Raw genomic sequence first — 233 nt, forward strand, 5'->3', positions numbered from 1 at the left:
GGCAGCGGGGCCCGAGGCCGGGTGGTTCCGCACGCTGCCCGGGTCCCCGCGGGCAGTCCGCGGCGTCTGGGCCTGGCTTCCCCCTCGGGGCAGCAAGCCCGCCGGCCCTGAGGGAGGCTGCTGTCCGTGGCCTGGCTGTGTGCGGTGGCGGCAGCTGAGCCGGCTCTGGTGCCTGCACCTCAGCGAGACAAATAGTGGGGAGTGGGGACGGGTGAAAGAGGCGATGCTTTTCA

Source organism: Athene cunicularia (assembly GCF_003259725.1).
Source record: "Athene cunicularia isolate RWA chromosome 2 unlocalized genomic scaffold, athCun1 chr2_part1, whole genome shotgun sequence".
Lineage (NCBI taxonomy): Eukaryota > Metazoa > Chordata > Aves > Strigiformes > Strigidae > Athene > Athene cunicularia.